This window comes from Pinus tabuliformis, chromosome X, assembly GCF_031772625.1.
Source record: "Pinus tabuliformis cultivar Carrire ecotype Pingquan chromosome X, CPIR1, whole genome shotgun sequence".
In the NCBI taxonomy this organism is placed as follows: Eukaryota; Viridiplantae; Streptophyta; class Pinopsida; order Pinales; family Pinaceae; genus Pinus; species Pinus tabuliformis.
Window position 1 is genome coordinate 599,151,797 of NC_142308.1, and position 11,456 is coordinate 599,163,252.

At 36.5% G+C, this 11,456-nt stretch overlaps 1 pseudogene; it reads right to left on the minus strand.

The window, feature by feature from the left end:
* Positions 1-8,908: 8,908 nt before the first annotated feature.
* LOC149141446 (class V chitinase CHIT5a pseudogene) lies at positions 8,909-10,088 on the minus strand (annotated as a pseudogene).
* Positions 10,089-11,456: the final 1,368 nt, after the last annotated feature.

An 11,456-nucleotide genomic window follows, 5' to 3' on the forward strand; every position in this document is an offset into this window, starting at 1 on the left:
CTTACGGTAAAATTATTGAAAAAATACTTGAAATGCATAAAATTTCATTGAGAAATCAAATTAGGAGATTACCTGGAAGTTTGATGGTTGTTATGGCTGAGAAATTTGGTGGATTATGGTTGCTGAGATTTTCTCGAGAGCTCTTGCACTCAATTGTTCAAAACAAAAATGAGTCTTGGTAAGTCAAAAGGTCTATTGATAAGTTGTAATTTCAAAAAACTTTAAAAACCCACTTTTGCAAAGTTTATGTTTTATATTTTAATTTTATAAAATTTGTGACCTTTGGGCTTTGAGTGTTGGGATAGGTTGTTTTTCAGGTTAAATTGGAGATTTTGACACATTTTCTACCACTTCAATTCCATGATCGCTAACCCATTATGGAAGGTATTGTTTTCATCACTGATATATAGGTTATGGAAGTTCAATTTTTCTGTTGCATTATGCATTCTAGCCTCCATACTGCGATATGTTGCGATAGGGTTGGCCCCATTTTGTTATGATTCTTAAACGATTTTCACTCGCCAACTTATAAAATCATGACATGATGGTAGAGCCATCCTTTACATGGGCTTCCTAGTTAGATCCTTACTAACATATGTTGCCCATACTGCAAAGATTGAGTAGGCTTGGGATTCCTCTTTAGTCCCGCCATGACTTTTGCAATGAAGCTTCATTCTCCTTTTTCTTCACTATATTTCTGGCTTTATACCCTCGAGGCTCTCACATGTTGAGTTTTACTATTGCATTGCATGTTGACTATTTGTACATTTGGGCCTTAAGTCAACTTCACTTGGACTCGTGTATAAGCCACTTTTTGACCATGTCTTTCTGCAAAATCAACCTTGCAATCAATTAGCCTCTGCAACTTGACACCTTGTGCCCATGGAAATAACATTCCTTTGAGTGTCATCGACCAATTTTTTCACCTTGCATTGAGCATAGGAATGTTCCCCTCCCAGGAACTAGTGCATCTGTATTTGGACATTCGTTCTTTCCATTATACCATAGGTATTCTTTTATTCTTTTTCAGGATTTTTAAATATGAAAAAGATAAAAAATATATATATTGCAAAAAAGAGCGGGAACGATACTTTACTTCCATAATTGATGGAAGTAAGAGTCAGTTGTGTCACCCTTGAACAAAGCACTCAAAGAAAGTCTTTCCTCCATCAGGATGGACTTTAGTTTGACTTAGGAGAGCCATAACCTTGTCATTAGGTCAATACTCCTCTGTTTGGTTATCTCTTCCAATCATATGGAGAGTTGTTTTATGCCTCCTACATGACAAACTTATACAAAGTTATCATATGTTGCTATACAGTCACATTTGAGTGATGCTTTTATTCAAGGGAAGTAAACTAGAGTCGCCCTTTCTATGGTGTCTCTTGACTCATTTTCAGTCATCCATACTCGGTCTATCAGAGTTATGTTCAGTATCACATCAGCTATTTGGTCCTTTTCTCGTGCTAGTTAAGAAGGTCTCCATTGACTTCTTGATGGTAGGTCTGCTTTTATCGACTTTGACAAATTTCTCTAAAACTAGGCCTAGAGCCGCATGCTATCCATATTTCCATCATTGATAGGTGAGATTGTGCTCTACATCGATTGGTATCATGGGTCTTTGACTGAGTGGTTTCCCTTGTGTTCGACTCCAACTGGCATTATCACACAGTGGGATTCGTGCAATACCTTGGTTTCCATTTGACCCTATTGGTGGATTCCTCGCCTCTGTTTCAACTTTTATTACTGGTTACTTCATCTTTCTTCATCTGATTCTTACAAATTATTGGCCTGCGGGTTACACTTGTGCTGGATTGATGTGGGATGCCTTAATGTCTTCCTTCTAGTAGATATTTTCCCATCGACTCCAACTCATTGCTTTGGGAATAAGGTCTAGAATCCTTTTTCAGTACCTTAGGCTTTGTAATCATCAATGGTAGACTCCTTCACTATCAAAAATGATAATACATCAATGTATCTTGATTGATAGATTCTCTCAAGTGTTCGAATTCAACTCATTTATTCACACTTGTTAGATTGTACTGGGGTACCTTGACTCTCATCATCATTATCAGTGAGTTATCTCCCATTTGTTAATGGTATACATCAACGACCGGTAATCAAATGATTTCTCACATGGTCGAATTCAACTCATTTATTCCCATAGTGTAGAAATGTACCATGGCAGTCGGCAAATACCTTGAGTTGCATCAACATTTTTTGGTTCACTTTTTAGTTCCTCTAGTTTGTTGCTAGTGACACCGTCCACCTTATATGTTGCAGTTCATCATAGCATCATTTTATATGTTGGCACCCGAGTTGCATGCAGTACCATATTCCACCTTTTGACTTGGTACTTTGAGGATCAGTTATGTGACATCTGTGATCGGATATCTCCTACAACATCATTGATCAGTTCTTTTATATGTGATACTATGACATGGCCCTGATATGTACTTTTGCATCTATGATCAGATGATCCACTATGTATTTCTCAATTTCATTCGTACTTGTATACATATTGGATCTGCTTTGCACTTGATATGCGAACATGATTTATTATCTCTGAGCATGGGTATGCCCACCTCAAACATGAGCTTTCTTTTTGATCTCTTCCACTGGTTTGGTAGGCTGGAATCTGGTGATCTCCTCCCAAGTCCTCGCATGATTCTTTCTATACACTTAATACATTTCGACCATCATGTACCCCTTCTGATCTCATATATTAGGGGGCATCTGTTATAGCATCATTTATCACCCTTATATACTTGATGCTCTGAGCCATGGCCTTGGGCATCCCTTTCCATTTAGACTTGGTCCATTTACTAAAAAACATTATTTTAAATTCCATACATGACTTTGCCCTTCAAAAAGTGCGTGCACACGCAGGTCTAGCTATACCCAACCCACATATATAATTTAAAATATGAAAAAAATATAAAATCCCTATTTTATGGGTGGGATTTATGGGTTACACCGGAAGCCCATCGACTGGAGCCCATGGCCTAACTATATCCCAATTGAGAAAATTGTTTTGAGGTGATATAAATACACCTCATGGGAAGGCCTAAAGGGAATATAGGATATTGATATTATATCGAATTAGTCCCTGATCAAGTCCGATTTATCCCTGTGCCTCCTACACTCCCAGCTATAGGAAACCCTTGATTTCTCATAGAGATGCCCATCTCCTTTATATGGAATTTATGTGTATGAGTTTGAAAGAGGATTGTCAAGGCTTAGGCTAGATGGATTAGAGGAAGGTTTTTCTTGGAGCCATGGATGAATCAGGTTGTATTCTTCCACATTCTTTTGCAGTCATGAATAAAGAAGCCTTTTCATGTTCCTGATGTTATGATCTTAATGATTTAATTCATGTTATCATATAATTATGTATGATTTCATGTTTTATATCTATATGCTTATATGATCTAACATTCATATCTTGAACATGCTTTGAACTACTAGTAGTATGTATGCTTTTCTTGAATGAGTTGCATGTTTTGAAGCATTAGAGGAAGCAGAGGGTTTGGACCATACAGCAACATCCTCAAACGTAGGACCTTCACGTACTATCTCTTCATCCCACTTTTGTAGTTTAAGCATTAGGACTGATTTTTCGCTTGCTTCTTCTTGGTGTATTCCCTCTGATCTGTTGGGGTTCTCAACCCAGACCCTAGAGTGTAGTATTCCCATAATACAGACAGTAATTATGAAATTCCTGCTCACAAGATGACCAAGAATAGGGCAACATGCCAACCCAATTTCAGAAATAGTACCATTTAATACTTGTTGAGACTGGAAAGGCTACTGCTAATAAAATAAAATATTTTTTTCACAATCGGAGTTGCAAATGATCTGACCCTACATATGAAACAACAAGACTTCTTCAAGATGCCAAAACCAAAAAATTTGATGAAAATCTATTCAAGCTTGTTGTTTCAATGGTCTCCTCTCAGCATGGCATCCTTGGAGAGGCTAGCATCAACTTAGCAGATTTTGAAGAAGTTGTAAAGCCAGCATATGTCTCTCTTCCCTTTCAAAGTTGCAATTTTGGTACTACTTTACATGGTACAATCCAACCACTTACTTCAAAGATAGGATTTAGAGAATTTGAGTAGCAAAGAGAGATTACCGAAAGAGGTTTTCGTATACCACAAACTGTTGACGATGAACCTCATAGAAAGGCATTAGCTACTGAAGAGAATGTAGATGGCCATGATGTCAAGGAAACATCTCGTGCCACCTCAACAATACACTTGAGTTGTGATGGTCATCCAATCAGCCAAGTACTGAAGCAAATGGAAAATATAAAGTTTGTGTTGTCGATGATGTTCTTTCACCTTTAGGTCCAAGACAAGAGGTGCCTAATACTAATGAAATTGACAACAAAAAGGGTGGAATTCATCAAGATGCAACAAGGTTTCTTTCACCTCCTAGCCATATTTGCAAGCCTACATAATCAATTAAAAACAATGAAAAACATCCAGATGTTGGTCATGGATGTTTTGACATGGGAAATGCTAGACATGTTTTCAAAGATCTCGAGGAGTCGGATTCTGAGAACCAAGTGAATATAAACCTTGATTTGCAACTGGAAAAGTCACAAAAAACATGCACTGAGTTATTACTCAGTGTTCAAGGGGATTCAATAGAGAAGATGCAGCAAGGTTTCTTTCACCTCCTAACCAAACGCTCGCTAATATTGGTTGGTATTTATCCCCCTCAGTCAGCCAATCCACATCGAATGAGAATGAAGCAAAGTTCGGTTGTTAAGGAGACATTTAATCAATTATAGATGGAGAAGACCTTTTAGTTGATTTCCTGTGCAGCCTTCGGAGCTTTACAGGACATGTTTTTTCTGCAGGGACCCTTCCTTTCGACCTTAACTGCCTCCTTCGAACCTTATGCTCTGTCATACTGCCCGAGAACGCCTGCAGATCTGACGAAGGTGCCAAATCTGTGCCTGGAGGTTGACATAGGGAGGGGCCTAATCACAGGAGCTACTCAAATGGGCTACTAGTTAGTGAAAACAACCTCAGTCAACATTCTTCACTAATGAAATTGCTACTTTGGGGTCACAAAGCAAATGAGCAAACAAATCAGTAAAGCTTAAAGTCAAGAGGGAAGTTGGCTCATTAGAGAGACAAGTAGAACAACAAGATGCAAAAATAGAAACACTTACACAACAACTTGCAACAAAAATTAAGCAGGGACATGACTTTGCAAGTAAAATTTCAGATGAAAATCTTGAAGAGTAACGAACCTGACAACCTAAGAGAAAAGCAGAAGGTTGTATCTGAACCTCATAGAAAACCTAAAGGTTGTATCCGCGGGACAGTTCGACTCAGAGACTGGTATGTCCTTCTTCAATAATCAAAAATTCCAGATGAGATCAGAGCTACATTCAATGAGTGATAAGCAGCAAGCCAAAACCTATAATGTATACAATAGCTACTAACTAATAACTACCAGGCCATAACTGGTTCTAATGCAGAGGTTGTCAGGTTCAGATGTAGGGCAGAGCTAGCAACCCAGTAGTCGTCCTCCTGCCCCTCCTCTTGCTGCAAAGTCAGCTATTCACGCGCAGGATGGGGCTGTGTAACCTTATTGTTTTATGCTTTGCATACCCTTCTTTTTTTATGTTTTATTAATTAACTATTAACTAATATTTAATTAACTAATGGTTGTTTATACTTTTTTTTTATGTTTTTTAACTAATGTTTTATGTTTAGTAAAATTGTTTTTTTAAATCTGATGGTAGACCATTGTTCAATCGTCTAACAATGGATCTAATAGTCAACATTAGGACAGAAAGGCAGCTGGGGGATTTATTCCTAGAGGGAAACACCTTATGGCATAATTAATGTATAGATCTATTTTAAGTATGGAAAAATTGCATCTCTCTCATCCATTGGTAAATCCCAATGAATCAATAGTAATTCCAATGTTTAAATTGTATTATTGAATGCAATATAAAATACATAACTTAAACTTGTAATTTCAAAAGACATTTTGCTTGATTTCACAGAAAAAAATATATATATATATATATATATATATATATATATACCAAAATGTAAAATAGTGAGACTACTTCAAACATTTTAACCATAATTTTTTTTCTTCGAATTGCTATATATATCTATAATGTGTATTAATACATTTTATCTATGGATTACATTATCCACATTGTTTTTTTTTTGTTATTAACAAATTGTTATACGTTAATATTATATTAAAATATTTTATAGATGATCCACATTGAAAAAATTTATTATCATGAATATTTTTAAACATCACATGTTAATTTATATCACAAATAATGAATTACACATCTTTGTTTTATTATTTTTACTATGAAGTACTTATATTTTATTTAAATCCTCAAATAGATGTTAAAATAATTTATTTAAATCTAATGAAATATTTTTGAAAAGTATAAGGTTAAAATAACTTACATTTTTTTCTTTATGTTTAAGTTATTTCTTTTTAAAGTTGATATGAAATTATATTAAGTCTTTTGGACATTTTTTATTTATGATTGAGATTGAGTGAAATATTTTTATCATTTTGGATTGTAATGTTAACATCAATTTGAGTGATCGTGGTGAAGTTGAAATTATTGATGTTTTATAATGGTTTTTTTTTTGTAAGCTTGGCCAAACTTTTTTCATTAATTTTCTTTAAAAGGCATGTTACATACATAGATAAAATCATTAGCTGGCCTTAACCTGCCCGACGGGAAACCAAATCTGTTGGGCACCTAATTGCATTATATTCCATAAAAAACCGGAAGAGTTTGAGACTGTAAAGCAGAGCTATATATAACTGAATATCATGTATCCTACTATATGCTAGATATCTAAACTCTGAAACTACAAATTGTAAACAATGTAAATGGCAAAATATAATTCAAAATTTAGACATCTAACCAACTAATCTTCAGAAGCATCCACTGGGGTCGGATCCTTCACACTTGAACCTAGAAGTTCAAACTGAGGAATGCACGGGATGTGATTCTCAATGTGGCTAAGGCGTCCATTTTGTTGCCGCAATTGAAATTGAATCTGCTAAAGGTCTTTTTTAATTTCGACGTGTACATATTTTGTCTGTAGATTCAACTGAAGGGTCAACCAAAGATTTGGCTACAAGGTTCTTCATTATCCAGTAGAGATAAACAATTTGCTTGTATGGGGAGGATCTTCCACAGGAGTGACGCGGGTCTGGATCCAAATCATGTCAATCACCCAAATCCACATCTGATTTTGCTGCCTGTTGGTTAAACTCTGCTTCCCAACCCGAGACTATTTTACGAACCTGTTTTGGAGTACAAATTTGAAAAGCCTGATCTGCATCATGGATAAGATGAGAGGTGGTTCTATGGCATCAGCTTCTTGAAGGTCGAGAATGGGGCTGACTAGCACTGTGATGTTGCCCATGCAATCTACCATGACCACGACCCCCCCTGGTCGACGAGCTGATGGCAGATGAGGTGTGAACCATGATGTTGGCAACCAAAGAGATTCACAAACATTTATTGAAATGGCTAGATGCACAGTTGGTAACCGACTTAAAAATCCAAAACCCTTTCAACACTAAAAAACATGTAGGAGTAGTCACGCAGACAAACATATAACTATGAGATATAATTCTACCCGCCCACCATGTGATAGGTATAGAGCAATGACTATTGCTTGTGGAGTGGAAGATTACCACCCAAGTCTCCCCTAGACAATGAGAACCAAAATATTCAAATAGAGAAAGGAGGGCCATGTTCAATATCCAGAACATATTAAGCAAAAATCCCAAACTACCAGCATATGTGCTTCCACAAGCAAGCCAACAAACGAAACCAGTGACATTCCATACTAGAGTCCTTCAAACATTCCCATACGCAAAAAAAAAACGCTGAAATATATAGAAACAATAGACGAATCAACAGAAAATTCCCCAGAAAAAACCATAATTTCCTTCCTCCTTACATGAAATGGTTTTTCATTAACATTGGATATCATGACTATACTTAGCCATCGAAAATGTACAAACACAGAACAGACAAAGGGGTTTCTAAGATAAGAGACTGCCATAGGTACATACCTGAAGGAGAAGACCGTTGAAGGAGCCAATTCCACTGGTTGTGGGTGACAAGTTGTGGTGGTCTTTGACTCTTGCCAACGTCTTTCATTCGGCTCTCCAACTGCCAAGACTGCTCCTCCCTTCTAAAGGTTATGGAAACTCAACGAAGGAACACCTTTCAGAGTTTCCAAACTGCTAATGACCCTGCCTCCTCCCTCATCATAAATTGTTTGCATGCAGAGTTCCACCATTACGAACTTGTTGAGTGTGTGAGGAGAGTAATGGACCTTCATCTGCTTCTCATGTTCCCATTATATCCCTCCATCTCATTATGCTATACAACTGGATCAAACCTTAGGGAATTTTATAGTGCTTTTAATTAACACTGTATATTAGTTTTTTTTTTTTATTATAGCTAACATTTTTTTTATTTAAAAAAATATTTTATTTTTATTTTGAAAAATATAGATATAAAATCCAAATTATGCTTGAGCGTAGAAATATTTCAAAACGGACATGCCACAATAAAACATTTCATTTTTTTCATTTTGGTTGGAATTTGAAGAATTTCTCTCACTATCCAACTCACCTTAAAAAATTTCATAATAATTTAATTAAATTCTGACGCAATTTTACTCAATAGAAAATGCTTTCCCACCTCAAGTAAATCAATTACCAAGGAAAGACGTATGTTTTTGAAGAGAATTTACTAAATTATATTGATAGCAGATTTTAGAAATATTGCTGAATATGAAGAAAAGAAAAAAAACCAATTATTTACCTGGGATTAGAGGATATTTTCAAAATTTGAAATCGAGATGCCCAAAATTCACAAGCACGAATACTTATTATGCTTGATTCCATGACGCGGAAGCTGCACCACACAATGCCGCGGATTTATTCATGAATGACCATGGCTATCCAGAATTAAAAAAAAAAGGAAAAAACAAAGTGAGAAGATGCAATTTTAACGAGGGAGTAATTAATTTACCTTGACTGGAAGCGTCCAGTTGCTATCTTGACCGATAGCCCAGAAAAAGTACCCCAACAGACGCCTGTCTTTAGCGAACAAAATCTTTGTTGCCACGGACTCTTGGTTGTCGTAACCAACCCATAACAAGTCTGAGGAGTATGAATAGGCCGACACAGTTACTTTGTCGAAGACCTCTGTTGCATTATCCTCTCTTATGAAGCCTCTGATCTCGGAGAAGAACATCACTCCCGTTGCTTTGCTCAGGGTTTGCTTGGTACCAGCAGCTAAGGCCGGGGCTCCAATCCCAGTGTTTTCGAGGCTTTTGAGAATCCAGGAACGCCCGTAGAGCGGCATTCCCATGACCACTTTATTGGGGGAGCACCGGAGTGGAGCCACGAACCAATTCCGAAGCTGGTGCTGATGTTGGACGACGGATCATAGAGCGCCGCATGAGCTCCGGTGGCGGAAATGTCCCAGGATCCGTGATAGTCGAAGCACATGGCGTTCGCCCAGTCCAAATTTCGGGCAATGGAGGTCGCCGGGTACGCCCTCTTGTCGGCGGATAGGAAAAAATTCTGCGCAAAATACACGGCTGCCGTGAGTAGAGCCGAGGGCGATTCGAAGCCCTGGCTTCCAAGTCAATAGCATGCCTCCATTCAGCGAAGAGCGTCCTAAGTTTTTCATCTCCGTCGCGTTTTGGGGAAACTCCCAGTCGAGGTCGAGGCCGTGAAAACCGTATTTTCTGGCCACGGCGATGGCTGAATTTATGAACACATTGCGATGGGAGGCGTTGCTGGCCATTAAAGCGAAGACGGTGGCATTCGATCCTCCGCCGCCTATAGAAATGAGTGTCATGATAGAGGGGTTTTTCTTGAGAAGAGTTGGGGTGAATTCTGTGGGGTTGTCAGTGGCAGGCAATTCTACCTGGAACGTCTGGTTGTTTAAGTCTGCAAAAGCGTAGAAGATGTGCGTGAAGAGGGTTGCGTTAATGGAGGATGGAGGCGAGAGAAGCTCTGAAAGATGGCCAGTAGCCGGCCTGCACTCCTCCATTACTTTTATACGAATGATGACCGCGATGCAGAGATCCGGGTTGAGGTGACGAGGAATAAACCAAAGATGTACTTGTGGAGAGCAAAATAATTAGAAGATATTTTTGTGGTTGAGCCATGGCTCACAAAAAATAGAAATCGCAGATTGGAGTTACTAAAGATGCAAGTCTCAAAAACAACAACAATGAATGAACCTATAATACTTTGTAGAAATTTGAGATTACAACTTCATGAGATTAGCTTGGCGAGAGGTGGATATGGTTTACAAAATTGTTCCAGCTGTTTGGTTTCTGGAATTTAGCATGTAAAGTGGATCTGATAATGGTAACTCCTCGCTATATTCTTTGAATGTATTATCTGTATGAACTTGAAGTCTAATGGTATTTGGACTCCACATTTCTACTCGCCTGGCGAAGAACATTGGAAGATCCAATAAAAGAAAAAAAATAGACCGCGAATGCCGTTCTCGAAGGATGAAAATCCTTTCCAACCCATTTATACCACCTTTCTGACCGGGTCTGATCTTATCGGATCGCCTTTATAATAATAATAGAGAAAACGGCCCGCTTATTTTGGTTGCAACTATCCTCATTATTTGATGGGACGAGTTGAAGGGATTTTATATATAAGAGAGTTAAATAAATAAATAAATATATATATATATATATATATTAAAAAAATATGATTTTTAATTATGAAGATTGTTAATTTATAAATAGGTTTTGTTACAATATCATGATTTATTAATATAATATAATTAAAAATCTATAATTTTTTGGTCTAAATCACATTTTCCTCTTTTAATAGTTTGTTTTAGAGATTTCTCTTTTGTTTTCCTCTAACCTTGTTTCTTTAGCCATCGTTTTTTATCCTCTTTGAATATCTTCTTTGGTTTATTATAATCCTTTCCTACCTTTCTTAAAGGGTTAAATTTTATAGTATAAGATATTTAAATAGCAAATTTAGGTTCTAATAAATTTATGTTAATTAGTTACCCATCCCTTAATTAAATACTATTATTATAACACTATAATAAATCCTTACAATGACTAATTTCCCTAAAACTAGTAATACATGTCCTATTAAATTACTCAAAAAAAAAAAATAAAAAATTGATACCCTAACCATGGGTAGTAGGAATAATACCATTATCATAAAAATATTATTTTTAATACCAATATTAATAATAATAATGATAATAATACTAAGCTGAATGATCTAGTACATATAGTATAATGATAACTAAGATTATTTTAGTTAATGTTAATAATATCCATAGATTTATTAATACTTAAATAACCTTACTATTAAATTTATATTAATTAGTTACTCTAGACATCAACAATTAGATTAAT